Below are 201 nucleotides of genomic sequence, written 5' to 3'. Positions count from 1 at the left end.
TATGAAGGTCAATAAGAGTAGACACCATACAAAGCTTTTATCATATCTGGGATACATGAAGAGGGAATGAATTATACTGATAGACTGTATACTGAAAGGTTGTCAAAAAACCCTTTGACTCTCCTAACAATTCGGTGGCGATGACGTATTGTTAGATGCTGATAACTCTATTATATAGAGTTATTTTGACTCATTTTGGGA

The sequence above is a fragment of the Theobroma umbraticum genome, unplaced genomic scaffold, assembly GCF_002168275.2.
Source record: "Theobroma umbraticum cultivar Fairchild unplaced genomic scaffold, ASM216827v3 scaffold_86.0, whole genome shotgun sequence".
In the NCBI taxonomy this organism is placed as follows: domain Eukaryota; kingdom Viridiplantae; phylum Streptophyta; class Magnoliopsida; order Malvales; family Malvaceae; genus Theobroma; species Theobroma umbraticum.
Note: the sequence above shows the minus strand (reverse complement) of the source record.